Genomic DNA, 18491 nt, shown 5'->3' on the forward strand with positions numbered 1-18491 from the left:
AGCCCATTGCTTCTTGTCCTATTCTCAGAGGTTAAGAACAACAATTTTCTCCCTCCTCCTTGTAACAACTTTTTATGTACTTAAAAACTGGTATGTCCCCTCTCAGTCTTCTCTCCTCCATACTAAACAAACCCAATTTTTTCAATCTTCCCTCATAGGTCATGTTTTCTAGACCTCTAATCATTTTTGTTGCTCTTCTCTGGACTTTCTCCAATTTGTCCACATCTTTCCTGAAATGTGACACCCAGAACTGTACACAATACTACAGCTGAGACCTAATCAGCGTAGAGTGGAAGAACTACTTCTCATGTCTTGCTTACAATACTCCTGCTAATATACCCCAGAAAAAGTTTGCTTTTTTTTGCAACGTTACACTGTTGACTCGTATCTAGTTTGTGATCCACTATGACCCCCCAGATCTCTTTCCGCAGTACTCCTTTCTAGACAGTCATTTCCTATTTTGTATGTGTGCAACTGATTGTGCCTTCTTAAGTGGAGTACTTCACATCTGTCCTTATTGAATTTCATTCTATTTACTTCAGACCATTTCTCCAGTTTGTCCATATCATTTTGAATTTTAATCCTATCCTCCAGAGCACTTGCAACTCCTCCTAGCTTGGTATTTTCCGCAAACTTTATAAGTGTACTCTCTATGCCATTATCTAAATCATTAATGAAGATATTGAACAGAACAGGACCCATAACCGATCCCTGCAGGACCCCACTCATTATGCCCTTCCAGCATGACTGATAACTACTCTCTGGGAACGATTTTCCAACCAGTTATGCACCCACCTTATAGTACTCTATCTAGGTTGGATTTCCTAGTTTATTTATAAGAAGGTCATGCGAGACAGTATCAAAAGCCTTACTAAAGTCAAAATATACCACATCTACTGCTTCCCCCCCGGCATCCACAAGGCTTGTTACCCTGTCAAAGAAAGCTATCAACTTGGTTTGACATGATTTGTTGTTGACAAATCTATGCTGACTGTTATTTATCACCTTATTATCTTCTAGGTGTTTGCAAATTGATTGCTTAATTATTTGCTCCATTATCTTTCCAGGTACAGAAGTTAAGCTGACTGGTCTGTAATTCCCCGGATTGTCCTTATTTATAGATGGGCACTATATTTGCCCTTTTCTCATCTTCTGGAATAATTGCTAATGGCTCAGATATCTCCTCAGTCAGCTCCTTGAGTATTCAAGGATGTATTTCATCAGGCCCTGGTGATTTGAAAACATCTAACTTGTCTAAGTAATTTTTCACTTGTTCTTTCCCTGTTTTAGGCTCTGATTGTACCTCATTTTCACTGGCATTCACTATGTTAGATGTCCAGTCACCACCAACCTTTGTAATTTGACCAGTTTCCACTTTTTATAGGACTCTTTTTTGAGTTTTAGATCGTTGAAGATCTCATGGTTAAGACAGGGTGGTCTCTTTCCATACTTCCTATCTTTCCTATGCAGTGGGATTGTTTGCTCGTGCCCTTAATAATGTCTCTTTGAAAAACTGCCAACTGTCTTCAATTGTTTTTCCCCTTAGACTTGCTTCCCATGGGATTTTACTTACCAACTCTGAGTTTGCTAATGTCTGCCTTCTTGAAATCCACTGTCTTTATTGTGCTGTTCTCCCTCCTATCATTCCTTAGGATCATGAACTCTACCATTTCAGGATCACTTTCACCCAAGTTACCTTCCACTTTCAAATTCTCAACCAGTTCCTCCCTATCTGTCAAAATCAAATCTAGAACAGCCTCCCCCCAGTAGCTTTCTCTACCTTCTGAAATAAATTTTTTTCTCCAATACATTTTAAGAACCTGTTGGATAATCTGTGTCCTACTGCATTATTTTCTCAACAGATGTTGAGATATATATCAATAAAAAAATAGAAGATTTTCCATTTTGGCAGCCACTTTAATTTTCAAACACTCTTGGATCAATTTTGAAAAGAAACAGATCCGCCCCTCAAATGAACACGCACAACTCAGAGGGCAAGTACGTCATCCTTACTTTATTTGTATCTATGCACATTTTCTTTGAGAGAGAGGATAATTGCTGATTTTCTCTGGAAAGAGAATAGAAGAACTTGTCTTAAAAGACAATACTGTAGCGTGACTGAAGGGGGTGATTTCCTTACCCGACTTCTATGCCAATTACCAAGCAGCAGCTTACAACTCTTACTTATTGGGAGCCACCACCTGCCTACTGTCACTGGATCAAGAAAGAAAAACAAAAATGCAGTAATGTATATAGTTTTTCAGCTAATTATAGCGTAAGAACAACAAAATTCCCCATTCCAAATTCAAACCATCAAAAATGTAAGGGAAACATTCTGTAAAATGCTGAAAACAAATAAAAGCACATGCGGTGTAACAGGCAATGTACTCCAAAAAGATATGGGTCACTGATAAAGGGAAATGAAATAAAATGGTTTCTTTTATTGTCCTCAACTCTTTCTGGGAAGCTTTTTAGGCTTGGATAACTGAAAATTAGAGTGGAAATTCCGATTATTTCCATTTATCAATATGCAAAAATGGAGCTTTGCTCTCCAATGGCTGCTTGTTATTATAATTGTTATGTTTTGAAAGAGGATACAGGAATTTACATTTCCAGCAATGAGTGCCAAGCATCTCTCTCACTACTTTGCCCATTTAATAGGGGAAGCATCTTTAACAAACAGCCATTCCTGGATAAGTGGGAGAAATGAAGAAATTCAGACGGATCAAAATGACTTGCTGGTCATAAGAGGCTAGCTCAGTATCTGTTTGTATGTTTGTAACATTTGTCTGTACAGACCCTTACGGGAAAGGTCATACAGAATTTAAATAAGGATGAAATCAAAAAGGAAAGAAAATATTCTTTAAAACCTACAAAATGAAATAGAGAATATATAGATTAGCATCTTTCTACATGTATTTTGAAACATCCTATAAAATTGTATCGCAGGTGTATACTTTTCTTTAAAGTCTATGGGGTTATTCCAAAAACATATACAAAGATTGTCATTTTCTTTTAAATACTGCAAACCTTTTCTATATGGGGATTGTCATTCCATCTCAGATTTAGTGGCTGGAAGACAGAGGTTAAAAGGTCTACTTCTACCAGAAAAAAAGAAAAGGAGGACTTGTGGCACCTTAGAGACTAACAAATTTATTTGAGCATAAGATTTCGTGAGCTACAGCTCACTCCATCGGATGCATGCAGTGGAAAATACAGTGGGGAAATTTTATATACACAGAGAACATGAAACAATGGGTGTTACCATCACTCGTTACAGTGGTAACACCCATTGTTTCATGTTCTCTGTCTATATAAAATCTCCCCACTGTACTTTCCACTGCATGCATCCGATGGAGTGAGCTGTAGCTCACGAAAGCTCATGCTCAAATAAATTGGTTAGTCTCTAAGGTGCCACAAGTCCTCCTTTTCTTTTTGCGGATACATAACAACACAGCTGCTACTCTGAAACCTGTCATTATACATCTACCAGCTGATACAGATTCTTCCGTAACCCCCCTGTATACAGATTCTCCTGTAACTGTGTTTAAGAGCTGAAGGGCATTCTGTCTTCTGCCAGGAAGTACTGGTTTGTGATCTAGTGATGATCCAGAAGTCCTAAGTAGCTGTATTGAGCAGGGTGATTTTCCCTTAGTTGTCAAAGAAGTGTTACTAAAACCTGAGTGCCCTTGGAATGACATCCTGTATTTTATGAAACCAGAACCTGAATTACTGTGTGTCAGTTAAAGTGCCAAAATATAAATTTTATAAGAATAGAACCATAGGTACATAAACTGCCACATTTTTCCTCACAGATTTTCCTCTGAATTGTTTTCTAATTTAGAGACAGACCATAACCAGGCAGTAAGTTCCTATTAAAAATTATACAAGGTATGTACCATTACCAATAAATACCCTTGGTTGATGGGACATTTGGTTTGTACACCGAGTAAAACACCCATTACCGGAGTAATGGATTATTGGACATGCTTCCAAGCAAGAAGCAGTCCTTCAACCATTTGCTGGTTTTCAAATTACAATGCCTCTAAATTATTATACAATTAAAAAGAAAATCTTAGGAGAAAAGTTAGAACCTGTATCTATTGTTCTTCACTTATACATGTACACTATTTACATTCTATGTACAATAGGTAAAGGATCCAATCCCTCTGTTCTGGATTTGGGGACATGCCTTTAAAAAAAAAATGCAGTGATGCATCAATTTTTAAATTAGCATCACTACAGAACAGTTTAAAAACCAAACTTAGAGCCTGGGTAGAACCAGACGCAGAATTCAAAGGTATACAAGTATGAAAATTGTAGGATTCACACTGCATGACAGTTTATGCATAACTGCACTTTGCTCACAAACATTTAGTTTTAGGATCTGGGTGGTCAGTACAGATGGAAGTATATCGACAATTAGTTACAACTATCTATGGGTTCACTGGGTATCAAATGATCATCTAGAGTTATGGGCCTAACTGCAGGAGCATAAACTACATTTCAGGTGCTGCTTTACACCCTTCATTATGACTGTTTGATCCATAGATAACACAAAACAGAAAGCCTCCAAACTATGTATTTCTGCTACATAAAGTGCCTAGAAGCTATTAGGGAACTATATATTATATATATATATAAATAAATTAAAAAACCAAGAACAAGAATTTTGACATGCAAGTGGTTTTCATGGGTTTCCCAGATGTGCAACACAACATAATTTGAGCAGCAGCCAGAAGTCAATGTGAACTCCCTGTGTATTCTCCTTTCCTCGAATGTCAATGTAAACTTACATTGGCACACAAGCTTCAGCAAATGTGATTTGAGTAAACCAGCATATATCTTCAATATAGCACTACTTGCAGATTTTAGCTGACCATAAAGCTATTGTCACTTAACAACATTGCCAGGGACCTGACCAACTTGTGACTGATTTCAATGCCATTAAAATATAATGGCAGGAATGTAGACAAGACAGAGATAATGGAAATATGAAATATGGTATTTGAGCAGCATCCCTCGTGGCACCAACAACATTACTGTCCATCCTGAACTCTCGTGCTTTTGATATAAGGATAATCCAGGTCTGACCTATATGAAATAGTTGAAACTGCTGTAATTTTTAATTAATTACAATAAATTAAACTAAACTTCTTCTGGGGCCATGTGCACTTAAAGTGTGCTTGACAGAAGTGGAGCTAATCATTCTGGAGTGGTGGGGGTAGGGGAAAGGAGTATCCATATCCTTTGAGATCTTCAAATACGATCCCAAAGCAATGGGAAAAAACAAGATTTTATGGTTCAACCGTATTTAAAGACGGAGTCAGATGATTTGTAGAAACCCACAAAACATTTGACAATAAGAGACTGAACAGAAATGAAAACAGCTGTGCTTTATGACCATCCTTGGGTTGTTTTAACAAACCTTTCTTGAAGCTCATTAATTTCTGTAGCATTTTATGTCATTCTGAGAAGCAAAGTTAAAGCTTTCTGATTTCCACAACAAATATACTTGATCAAGTCAGAATGTCAGATTTATCTTTTACTGTGTCTTATGTACATACCTAAGTGCAAATTAATCTTTCCTCTCAGTAGTTTTGCTTCCCTGCTAGCCCTATCATGTAGTGTAATCACATGTCTTAATAAAAAATAAACTGACAATGTGTTGGTGAGTGGAAATGCATTCAAGTCTTTTTATTTCAAAATCTTCCACTAGTCTGAAGTGTTCTTAAATGGTAAAACTATCACTATTACAACCGAATGAAAAAAAAAATTCTACCCAGTTTAAGAGATTTTTAAAACACTCCACCATTTAAGATACTGAAGTTGATTAACAAAATTTAACCTGCTCTTACTCATATGTTCGTAAAGGGAATAAATGTCTTTGTGTGTTGTAAATATTGGTTTAATGTTTATTTTTCCTTTAAACAACAAGTCAGAAATTCATGTATTTAATGAAAAAGGTGCCTATATGAAAAGAACTTGCAATTTCAAATGTCCAAAGGGTTATTATATTTATATTCCTGTTCTGTTTGCTTAATAATGTCAAACACTTCCATAAAAAGAAAAGGAGGACTTGTGGCACCTTAGAGACTAACAAATTTATTTGAGCATAAGCTTTCGTGAGCTACAGCTCACTTTTCCACCGAATGCATCCGATGAAGTGAGCTGTAGCTCATGAAAGCTTATGCTCAAATAAATTTGTTAGTCTCTAAGGTGCCACAAGTCCTCCCTTTCTTTTTGCGGATACAGACTAACATGGCTGCTACTCTGAAGCCTGTCATTATACAAAACACTTCCATGTAACATTTAGCTCAAAATTGTGTTTTAGGGTTATTAATGGCCCAACTCCTTACTTAAGAGAGTGTTATATAAATGATCTGTTCCTAATGACTCAAACAATACAGTATAGCAATCATGTTATCCTATCCTCTAAAATGTTGCATTTTGCTCTTCAAAAAATCAACTGCTGCATGTTCATGTCCAAATGCAGTGGCTGATTTTCAAAGATAGGTGGCAACGCAACCCTCATAATAGAGGTATTAAATGACATTTTCTCAAGTATCTTAAAACTAGGTAATTACCAAAGAACTAATGACTTGAAAAAGAAAACAGTCTACGAAAATATGGCTTATTAGCTTGCTAACAGATGATTAGTCAGGAGTCCTATACTGTCAACTTTAGTCTGATAAAGTACTCTATATTAATACTATGCCATGAATCCTGAACAACGAAGGTCTGTTTCTCCTTTCCTAAATGGGCTTTCCTTCTCTCAGTATTGGTGTATTAACGACAGATAAGACTCTCTTTAAGACGTAAACACCTTCCTAAGAAAAGGTATAGATTCACACATGTCAAGACCACCGATTAGAGTGATACTTGTATTGATGTTCACACAAATGAATGTAATGAATATAATGTATCAATACAGGTAACTCTGGTGCATTGGAAAGTCCAGATCAGTCTGATTAAGTGATCTGTTTTAACTATAAGTTTCATTGTTTGTTATTTGAAATATTTTTGTCCTATGCTATTCATACTTTCATTTTACAATTACTGGCTGTTCTGCTCAAGAGGAAATTAACTCTGTCTAAATCTGAATGCTAATACAATGGATTCCCCTGTACCTCTATCACTGAGCTATCTGAATTTAAGTACTGTGCAGATTGTTAGGGGGCTTATTCCTTCACCCACTTACTTCCCTGGTCCCTCTTGCATGAACAGAGAGCAACAATACCCAAAGTCTAAAGGTGCAAACAATTCAATGTTTATTGGGGTGAACTTCCAGCAAGCATGATTCCAGTTTCCTTCCTTAGTGTCCTCCTTCCCAGCTCTGACACCACAGAGCCTTACACCTGTGTCCTTGTTCCCATTCCTGCCCTTAGCAAAACATGATTCCAACTTCCTTACTCCCATTCCCTATTCCCATTTCCCCCTTTAGCAAAACACGATTCCAATTTCCTTACTCCTATTCCCTGTTCCCATCTCCCCTCTTTAGCAAAACATGATTCCAATTTCTCCACCCCCATTCCCATCTCCCCCACCCACACACCCACCCCCTTAAGGTTAACCTGTCCCCCTTATTTTCAGGCTTGACTTGTTTTTTCAACTCCCTTTCCTGGAGGGCCATAATCTGAGTCTTCTAGTAGCTTGTTTGCTGACCAGATGTATTTGTTATTTGCAGCTCCTTTGTGCCCATCAGCTAGGTAATTTGCATTTACACACAGAGGCTTACTAGCTTGCTTCTGGATCCAAAGCTGTTAGCAGCTCAGACACTGTCTTAAAAGGGAAGCATTCCACTTCCACTAGAGTTCTGATTACTTTCCACTTTCATCTCCTGCTCAAAAACACAGAGATCTGAAAAAGAAAGCACAACCTATTGTGGCTCCTTTTGGAGCCCTATGAGGATTTTAATGAAGTACCATGTTTTATTTGCATTTTTTTTACCCCTTCTCCAATATACACTGCACACGTCCTGGGAAAATGCAAATTCCTTCCATATAGTTTAACCTCTATAACATTATATTAGCCATATTAATTTTACACAAGATATAACTGCCTCCCCCATGCCCACAGCGTTTTCATGCACACCCACCAAAGCAACAATCTAATCCCCCAGAGCCACCCCAAGGCTCAGTGCTCCCATCATTCCTCCCCTTTTCCTTTTCTTTTACCTGTGCACACACACAAAATTCTCTTTTGCCTAACATCCCTTGCACTGTGATTACTTTTTTTTTTACACAACTGTACCCCAATTACACTTCCATCTTGTACAACTAGACACAACCAGGGGCAGCCAAGTTCCAATAGAAACCCCTTCCATCCTTTATTGATTTTGATTACATTACCCAAAAGTCAAATAATTTTGATCAGGTTCTCTCTCTGCCTGCTGCCTGCAGCAGTGCCTTATAGACCATTTCTGTGGGAAAAGGGCCCATTTTCCCTCAGAATAGCTGTAAAGGCTTCTGTGGACAGAAGCATAGTGGTGGTAGTAGCCACTCTACCTGACCCCCTTGGATAATTTAATTACCAAGCTTCCATCCAATGTGACTGCACAGAGTTGCACATACAGTTACATTTATATAACTGGGTTTTATCATTAAACAAAAACTTCCTTCTTGACATCTCACATAAATATCCAAAGTACCCTCCATTAAAACTTCAGAAAAACAAAAGAGTGTGGAAAGGCAGGTTGCACTTTGAAACTTTTTTTTTCCCCCCACTCCCCCAGGACCAAGTCCCAAATCCAGTCTCTAAAGGTGGTCTGTTAACTCTGCTTTTGACTATAAACCCTTTTGTGCCAAATCATCTTTCACTACCCCTAACTAATTTACAACCTCACCAGTTTATAAAAGTTGGATACATTTCTGGCACATAGGACTGTATAATGAAAGATTCATTTTTCAGCTAATGCACCAATAGTCTTTCCAAAACACTTACCTCTCCAACTGGGCAGCTCTACATTAAGAAATAAAAGATGTAACGAACTAGCATGATTAACCAGGGTCTTCAAAGATCATATTCAGTATTAAAACTCCATAACTGTGAATGTAGTCTGTTTCTGCTAGACTGATTTTTTATTTTATTTCTTTACAGTACTGCATTTGTCCTGCAAGACCTAAGGCAAAACTGAAATGTAGCCAAAGTAGCCAAATATCACTGAGCTATCACCCCAGTAATTGGAATGAAAGTTAGCACTGGGCAATGTTCCACTAGTTGTCCTGTAGTGATGATGTTTGTTGCCATGACTAGCAGATGTCACACTGTTCAAATGCAGTGTGTAAGAGAGTCATGTAGAAGAAAGGAGAAAGATGAGATATAGAAGTACAAATCTCCTTTCTAGGATTTCACATGTAATTTCAGTATTAGCTAATCTACTCTGTGACTTAAAAATATATATTTTAATAACAAAGCACAGAACTTCTACAATTAGAGTCTGGCTGCGGACCGTTTGCCTGAAGACATATTCTGATCAACTGATTACGCCTTTCTGATGATGTCACAGATGTGTACCAAGTCCCGATGGCAGATATTGAAGACCTTTTCAGTGAATCACACACAAAAATCTCTATGCCTATTATATAAATTGGGGGATGGGAAAAATATGGAGGCAGAAAAGCCAAAGATGATAAGGTAAGAGGGTAAAGAGAAGCACTGAGGGAATGGTTCAGAGTGATGAATTGAAGGGAAAAATTACAACTTTAAAAAAATGTCCAACTCTCAAAGTTGGAGGCTGCCATTTCAGTAGCAGTCTGTGGTCCTTTAAGCCATTTTTAACTCCTTTTCTAGTAAAAAAAACTAACCTGTGGACTGTTCAGTATTCCAAAGTTTGTTTATTTAAAATTTTGAATTTTAAAAGGATGATAAAATGGAGCTGGGCTTTTGGTGACCGTAAGATGGAGAGAAGGAGTTCAGCTATCCTTTATTAAAAACAGATAAAGATTGTTATAACAATTATCAGATAAACATATTCAAGATAGTAGAGAAAAAGTAGATAGATTAGATCAAATAGATCGATCCATCTTTTCTCTTCTTTTCTCTTGCTAGGAACTACTTTTCACAGTGGAAAGAAACTTTTTTTTCCTTAAAATGAAATTGTAAGGAGTCCTAGTCTAACAGCAATAAGCTAGGTCAGCAGATACCTTAGTAGGCAATCAGCAGCTATTGGTGCACATCTTCCAGTATGCACTAACAGCCTACTCATCCACATGGTGGGTAAAGGCAAATACGCAGTTATGACCTTGAAAAACAGTGCAACTTATGGGGGAACATATGCATATATTCCACACAATCTCATTTTGGGACAGACAGATGGATGCTTGGCAAGAGCAAATTGCTGCCTCCATCAAGGTAGGTGGACATTAAGTTATAAGTATAGTAGAATTCTGGATGCTTACTAGAAACTCCCCTTCTAAAGAAATGTTTGGAATGTAAGGCTGTTTCTGTTTTATTTTCTCTTATTGCAGCTCTTATATTTCTCATCATCACTGCAAATACAAAGGGTTGTGGCCTCCTTGCAGATCAAGGGCCACCCAGGTCAATTTCTGACTAAGTCCTTAGGGTGGTCTGGCTGTATTCAGTTTATGTCCATCACTGGCAATCTTATCACGACACCAACGTTTTTGGTGCCTACCTGTTTGGCAGCTATGTAGTGGAATTCCTTGGTACACATTCTTATATTTCTTCCTCCGTGCAATTATACCTGAAGATGAAAAGGTCCAAGAATGCCATGTCTCAATGCTATTATCAGATATTCAGTTTTGTATTACTTACGCTTTGAGAGAGAAAACACTGCTTTGAAAAATATTACAATGTTATTTGTAAAATCATGGCAGCATTAAGAAGAGGTAAGTGCATCCAGTCCCGGATCCCCCGTCTACTGCACTAAGGAAGAGAGAATATCAATCAGCTCTCAAACTCAGTCCCTATATTATGAAAACTACAAAATGAAACCCCAAGAAGGGAATAAGCTTAACAACACGTACTTTATACCTTCTTAATTAAACCTTCTTACCTAGGTTTGGCTTTTACTAGGGTTCCTAGATCAGGAGAGCTCAAGGTCACATTCTTGAGCCTCTCTTCTCAGAGAGCCGTGTCTACATCCCTTTAACAAGTAGGGTAATGAGTCACCTGCCTCAGTCAGCCAGTAGAATCAGCACATGCTAACAGGGAAGGCTATATCAGGCAAACACTACAAACCTGTTACATTTATTAATATAATTCAGTGTATGCTTTGTTTTAAATATTTACAAGCAGTTTGGCAAGAATAAATTGATGTATTTTTCTTTGAAAAATACAAGTTACATAATAGTAAACTGCAGTTCCAAGAATAAAAATTAATTTAATCCTTGCTTTAAAAACCAGAATTGAAGAGATTATATTCTGGTATGTACATTAAATCTGTCTGATATTCTGTAAATGAAGCTTGACATTTGAACACACATTGACCAACCCACTGCCTTCTTAATACACAATACTCCCATAAAGTAGACAGTATAACAAAGACTAACATGAGTGCAGCCAATAACTAGTAATGTGCTAAATAAAAATCCTGATGCTAAGCATAATGAGGTTTCAGTTTGTCATAAGAAATATTTCACTGAGCAAATTAAAAGTTTTTCTCATTGGCATAGCCTACATACTCAAATTCAGGTGCTGCTGTTCAAAATAGATATTGATGATTTGCTCTTACATAATGCCTCCCATTTCTCTACACAAACTAAATCAAATTATTGCTGATGCATATTATCCCCATTGTATAGCTGAGAACAACTAAAGCACAGAGAAATAATACTCCACTGCAGTGAGGTCATTACATAAATGACTAGTGCCAATGAGGAGTGCCATTGGCTTCAAGTCACACACACTTTAAGTCAATGTAATTACTTTTTGCTTAAAGTTAGGCATGTGTTTAACTTGCTGAATTGGGGTCTAAATGAAGTGTCGAAGCTCAAACATGAAGTCTGTCATACAGCTGCGTCTCCTGACTCCCAGTTCCGTGCCTTAACCATCAGATCATCACACTCCATTAGGAAGGAACAGCAGACAACCTGGCTGGATAAGTGTCAAACTTAAAAGAAAAAACACCGTTTAAAAACAATACAACATTGCATATATATCAAGCTCTATACTTCTCATTTCTTAGCCCTGCTGAGTTCATATGAAGATTATGCAGACACTGAAATACTTATAGCTATTCACATCAGAAAATATGTATAAGTAACTCACTTTATAGCACAGCCCAAGATTATTCTAATATTTGACATGGAAAAAAAATGGTAAACATTTTTCTCTTAGAGAAGCAAGTAAATCTGTGAACAGAGTTGTAAATTACAGCCACGGTCATTGAAAACTAGGCCGCATCGTATAAGCACCACCCGCTTGTCATGACAAGGTAGTCCAGTGGAGTGGTAGAGGTTGATTTAACAGCAGGGTTTGTTAAAAGAATTTCATTGAAATGGCCAAAAAAAAAAACCACACACCACAGAATGTAAACTCTGAACAGTGTTTTACTTTTTCATGTTGGTTTCATGAAAAAAGGATTTCTAAAAAAACCATAAGTATTGAAAAATCACCCTGAAGGTAATTTTTCACTGGATTGTCTCACCTTTCTCCACACCTCTTTTGGAAGAAATCTAAATACCCTAGGTATGCCTACACTAAGCCCAGGTCTGCATGCTCCAGCCTGTGACTGAGCAGGACTTTCCTGCAACTGCAGCTCCAGGCTGTGCCAGACCTGGACCCAGGCGTCTGAACTAACAGCCGGGAGTCTGGATCTTCTGTGCGCTCAGTGACTCTGCTGCGGGGCTCAGGCAGTGTGAAAGAGGAAGTTACCCAATTCAAATGCAAATAGGACAAGTGTCAGCCCTCTGGGGGATGAGAGGAAATAGGTGGGGACAAGAGACTGGGGATAGGGAGGCAGAAGCTGGGACTGAAGACTGCTGAGGGTTGTGGGGGACAGGCAGACTAGGATTTAGGGGTAGAGATGGAGTGTGGGATTGGCTAGATACCTAAGGAGCCAGATGCAGAAACTGGGACAGATTGGACAAGGAGACTGGGACTAGAATCTGGGGACAGGAACTGAGGAAAGGGGGACACAGATCAGCTGAGGAACCAGGGGGCAGACTTGTCAAATAGACTAGGACTGATAACCAGTGAGGAGAAGCAGACAGGTCTGATGAGGAGTTGCGGTGTGGAGGGAGAACTGGGAATGACTGGGCAAAATGACTTGTACAGGGAGAGTGTGTGAAATGGGGAGAATGGGACTGCAACGAGGACTCGGGGTGGGAAGAGACAGAAGTGAGACAGGAACAGGAGGGACAGGATTCAGCAGAAGGGGTCATGCTTGAAGAGAATGGCAGAAAAGTAAGTGCCCACTAGAGAACACTGCCCTCTAGAGCCTGGAATGGAACCCAAGATTCCCGAGTCTGACCATTTTTCTGCTGTCAGCAAATATCTGTGAAACCCACTGGCAAAGCGTGTCCCCCATCTCCCTCTGGTGCTGGTCCACACAAGATGACAACCTACTGCTGTTATGAGTTACTCCATTAGCTCAAGTGGCAGAGGTCTGTGCAGTAGACTTAAGGTTCCTACCCCGCTAATGACCCCTATGGGTATCAATATGATGCCACATACCGGATATCCATTTTTCCAGTTTTATTTTTTATAAACGTAGGAAATCACACAGAAAAAATACAATGAAAGAATGTTATTAATGTTGCAAAGTCAAATACACAAAAATTAGAAAATACCAGAATGAAGGCTGCTTGGGCAACTTTCCCTTGTGCATATGCATTATGATATAGTCCTAAATTACATGATCACATACGATTTTTTCCACAGGCCTCTGCTTCATTCAGTGAACAGCACAGACCCGCTTGAGGATGGAGCACTGCTGTGCAGCGAAAGACACGTTGTCTCTACCACCCCTGCTTCGTCCGTTGCAGAAGTTGGAAGGCGTATAGTGAATAAGTCAGGGAAGATTGGTAGTGAACGAGTCAAAGAATAGTTTTAAGAGAAAGGATGGCCTCAAAGCTAAGGCAGTTGAATGCTGCTCTTTGGAACTGGATTCTGTTCCTGCCTCTAACAGAGCTCCTGTGTGATGCTAGGCAAGTCACACAAACCCAACTTTTCACACGTGGTCAGTAATTGAGTCAGTAACTTCTGGGGGAGAAACTTGAGACCCTGGCATCAGATTTGCAGAGTGCCGAGCACTCAGTGAGGCAGCTGAAGTCAATGCAAGCTGAATGTCGAACAAATGAAGTGTTATATAATGCTAAGCATTCTGAAAAATCAGATCCTAGGTTTCTCAGATTGGGCACCCAAAATTAATGGATACTTTTGACCTTAATCCTTCTACGCTCAGCCATTTCATAAGGGTGTTGTACAAACACATTTATTAATATTTGTGAAGCACTGAGATACTATAGTGATGAATTCTGTCTTCAGGACAGAGTTTGAATAGTATTAGTAATAAGGAATGAAGAGAAAATTATATGTTGAACAGCAGCACCTTAAGGGTATGTCTATACTGCTATTAGACACCTGCAGCTGGCCCGTGCCAGCTGACTCGTGCTTGCAGGACTCAGGCTAAGGGGCTGTTAAACTCTGGTGTAGACATTCGGTTTCAAGCTGCAGCTCAAACTCTGGGACCCTCCCACCTCATAGGATCCTAGAGCCCAGGCTCCAGTCCAACCCCAAACATCTACATCACAATTAAACAGGCCTGTAAGCGCAAGCCCAAGTCAGCGGACACCAGTCAGCTACAGGTTTTTAATCGCAGCCTTGACCCTAAGTGAGCATCTTCTATTCTGTGCACTAAATGAGGCAGGGTCTTGTGGAAAAAACTGTATGTGATGATGTCATTAAAGACTATATCATAACACATACACACAAGGGGGCAAACTAAACTTGTATAGGCAACAGCACTGTAGGCAATATGAAGGTGGAAAGGAAATCAGGGGTCTTCCCCTTTAACTTCTTCCTATTTCCATGCTTTTAAGTTTGGGGTGGATGAGGTATGTCCTGAACTGTCATTAAACATAGTTTTTGTTTGTTAATCACTCCAAGTAACTGTTGCTAGTGGAAACAACCAACTTCCAAAAAACAAAAAAAAGAGAGAGAGAGAGCGCGCGAGTGAGCGTGCATGCACTTTTGACCAGGTCCTGGAAACAAGGGAAATTTTTAATTGAAGTCAGTGGGAGTTTTGCCAGATTAAGGATCAATACCTACAATCATACTGAAAAATGAATTTACAGAGATTTTTATGTTGCAAAACATATATTTTTAAAAAAAAAAAAACAACTAGTGATGGAAGGGGAATACTCTGAGATTTTTAAAACTTCTCAAGTCCAACCTTGTTACAAAAGACCTCCTCCTGCTGTTTAATAATTATTATACTGAGGCAGAAATTACCTAAATTTTAAAAAGTGATTTGCTAATACTCATCTTAAATAATGGATGTTAGTTAACATCTTCTCTGTTTCAGTTAGCACTGCACAGAAATATATAGCCTTCTTTAGGGAAAAAATGTCTGTGTCATATATAATTACATAATGGCTTATAATCACAAACTGGAATTCAATTTAAAACTATTTTTGTGTGCTTTAATACAATTACCATCAAAAATACCTTAGCTCAGTGATACTCAGAGTGTGGCTCATGAGCTGCAATTGGCTCTTTAATGTGTCTCTGTGGCTTTTCGCGGCACATGATATTAAAACAGCGTGATTTAATTATTAACCAACCTAAGTTATTCACCAATCAGGATGATTTTACTATGGTATTAACCAGTTATCAACTTCCACTAAGTTATTAATTTTTTTGCTGTAAGAATTATATAATAAAACTAAATATTTCTCCTGTCATACTGCTTACATAGGACTAGTACTATAGTAAATGAAACCGTGAATTCACACTCCTGTGGCTCTTTTGGGTAATGTTGATCGCTAATTTGGCTCCTGAACCACTAATGTCTGCTTATCACTGCCTTAGCTTAAGGGTCATAGTTCATTTTAATTATCTATGTAACTAATAAATACTGTCCATTTAGTAATCTCGAATACATGTCAAAGGCAGAAGTTCTTAAATAGCACTCCACCCAGGAAGCTAAATTCCATAAAAAGATGGTCATTTTCCTTCTGCAACTTAGTGATCAGAAGCACTTGAGTGCTCATCCTCTTGAAAAAAGAAAAGGAGTACTTGTGGCACCTTAGAGACTAACCAATGTATTAGAGCATAAGCTTTCGTGAGCTACAGCTCACTTCCTCAGATGCATATCGTGGAAACTGCAGCAGGCTTTATATATACACAGAGAATATGAAACAATACCTCCTCCCACCCCACTGTCCTGCTGGTAATAGCTTATCTAAAGTGATCATCAGGTGGGCCATTTCCAGCACAAATCCAGGTTTTCTCACCCTCCACCCCCCCACACAAATTCACTCTCCTGCTGGTGATAGCCCATCCTCTTGAAGGGACTTTTAGCTGCACTCAGGAGTGACAAAGTCTGCAAATGATCTCTCTATTTTCATCAGCAGGTGTTACTACAGTCAATGTGAATTAATACTGTTTACACATAAAGTGCCAAAGAAAAGGAGAGCAACTAACATTTTAAAATAAAAACAGTGAAGTAATGTGATTGTAACTGTAATAAGAGGTAATAAAAAGGTTTTCCAACTCGATTACCATAAATACATGCAAACACTTTTATCTCAAATAAATAAATAAGACATGGAGCTACCTTCCTTTGTGTACGCATACTGGCTCCAAAAGATGCCTGCACAGCAGCAACAGTAGTGTGAAAATGGGAGTGAGTTATAAATGTAGATACATTTTTCACAAGCTTCCAAACATTAATTCACATGCCAAAAAAATTCCTAGAAATCAATGACAGAAATAGATCTTCTGTACTGATCTTTTTGTCCAATCCATGCCAATGCATATTGAGGATGAAGAACATAAAATGCATTTTAACTTTTGTTATTATTATTTTTGGCAGGGATTGTGACAGAAAAAAGAAAGCTGCATTTTACAAAGACTTCAATAGGGATGCACATCCTACTTCCTGCAGTAGGAGTCTGGTGTTCGGAGACCCCAGTGCTAATAATAGCGGGTATCGGGTGAAGGCATTTTGTGAGGTGGGCATGGTAATTCAAGAGTCCACTTGGCTGGCCTTTCTACATGTTGTGAAAGCTGATCCGATTTCCATATTATGGCCAATGCCCTTAGTACGCATATGTCATCTCCTGCCTGCCTTGCTTGGGCCACCCATAGCCAATCCCAGCCTGGAGTAATGACTAGGAACAGTCTCCCTCCTTCTCGGCAGTCTCTCCTGCAACACCAGACACTCATGAACAAAAAATGCCACTGACTTCTCTGAACCCATATGGGAAATTACGATTCAGTTTCAGGCCACAGAATAACATACGCTATGCTTCCTTTCTAGGGAGAAGAAATGGCTAGACTGCAGGGTTAGGGAGGAGGAGAGCTTCTTCTACCTGAAGATACAGAGGGAAGGAGGCTGGGGGGGGGGGGAGGGGAAGAGAACTGGTCTCAAATATTCATATATTTCTCGAATATCTGTATATACAGGTGGCTCCTAATCCTCCAGCACAGGCTGCACATGGTCATCAAGCCAGTCACAGATCAGTGCTGCTGCTGCAGCTGCACCAGTAGGGCGGCTGCTGAATCCAAGGGGAAAGTTGACTTGGCACCATCCCCATTCTTCCTCTGTTGAATGCGTTGCACCAGGCAAAGCTCTGCCTCTTCCCAAGACATTTCCCCCCATCTACCTACCTTGAACCCTCCCCGTACCGAATCCCACTTCACCCATTCTGCCCCTGCCGCCCCAGGGTGCTTGCTGTCCCCCCCCCCTTTTATTTATTTATTTATTTATTTATTTCACTGTGAAGCAAATATCTCCCCCGCGCAGAAGACAATAAATAAATAGCAGGCCATGTCCTACCTGTGCAATGCTGCTGCTGCACAGCGGGACTGTCACCTAGATGCGCCCCCACTTCCACTGCAAACACCTGGGAGCACCCAGCCCTGCTCCGCGCGCCCAGCCAACCTGCGGGACAGCGGCCCGCCCTTTCCCAGCCCGCACTGGGGGCTCGGGACTAGCGGGGTTGATTGGGGTAGGGGGAGCGGCGGGCCCTGATTGGACAAGGGTGATGTCACTCCCAGGCTGCGCGGCGGGGGCTGGGAAGCCGCCCAGCTGCAGCGGGTCCGCAGTCCGAGGGGGCAGTGGGCGGGAGGCTGCGGGGCGCTGAGCGGGGGCCCGGTGCAGCCCGTTAAAGCAAGGGAGGGAAAGTGGGGGGGAGACCGATGCTGGGGCGCTCAGCATCCCCCACCCAGCCCTGCGGGAGGGGGGACCGGTAGCGTGTACGCGGCCCTCGCACATGCCCAAAGCGGCTGCCCTTGCCCAGCCCTTTGCCCGGAGATTCACTGTCCTCCCCCCCGCAGCCGGGGTGCGGGACTGCGGAGAG

At 39.9% G+C, this 18491-nt stretch overlaps 1 protein-coding gene across 3 annotated transcripts in view; it reads right to left on the reverse strand.

The window, feature by feature from the left end:
* The window catches only part of CNTN1 (contactin 1), a 438772-nt gene extending 420646 nt beyond the window's left edge, over positions 1–18126 (reverse strand). For all 3 annotated transcript variants that reach the window (XM_084625045.1, XM_084625046.1, XM_084625047.1), the window contains exon 1: positions 17969–18126. The gene's annotated coding sequence lies outside the window, so the exon portion shown is untranslated. The remainder of the gene's footprint in view (positions 1–17968) is intronic.
* Positions 18127–18491: the final 365 nt, after the last annotated feature.

The sequence above is a fragment of the Lepidochelys olivacea genome (assembly GCF_965140295.1).
Source record: "Lepidochelys olivacea isolate rLepOli2 genome assembly, chromosome: 1".
Lineage (NCBI taxonomy): Eukaryota > Metazoa > Chordata > Testudines > Cheloniidae > Lepidochelys > Lepidochelys olivacea.